This window comes from Austrofundulus limnaeus, unplaced genomic scaffold (genome assembly GCF_001266775.1).
Source record: "Austrofundulus limnaeus strain Quisiro unplaced genomic scaffold, Austrofundulus_limnaeus-1.0 Scaffold4, whole genome shotgun sequence".
NCBI lineage: Eukaryota > Metazoa > Chordata > Actinopteri > Cyprinodontiformes > Rivulidae > Austrofundulus > Austrofundulus limnaeus.
Genome location: NW_013952406.1, coordinates 2,645,547 through 2,645,940, shown reverse-complemented (window position 1 = coordinate 2,645,940; position 394 = coordinate 2,645,547).

Genomic DNA, 394 nt, shown 5'->3' with positions numbered 1-394 from the left:
ATATATAAGGAATATGAACACCAGTAAGCTCTAATTATGTTGTTACTGATGTCATCCTCTTTCACAACAGTGCAATGCCAGGAATTCCTACCTGGCTTTTACATGGATTTTATTTTGACACTTGCCACCTAAATATTTTTTGTAAATAAGACAGCTCAAACCACATATTACCACGACAACAGCCTCAGCCCTGAGCAAGAGAACAGTTTTAAAGCTTGCAAAAATAACATAAAGTATAAACTCAGATTTTCGAAGATCCTTGGATACTAAACTCGTGAGCGCTGTAAAAATTAGCCCCACAAAGACGTCACCCAGCACCTAACATCTGCTTTTATTCTTTATTTCTTTATTATAAATGCTGACTGTATGAGGAGGTCCAGCTCTTTATTAATTA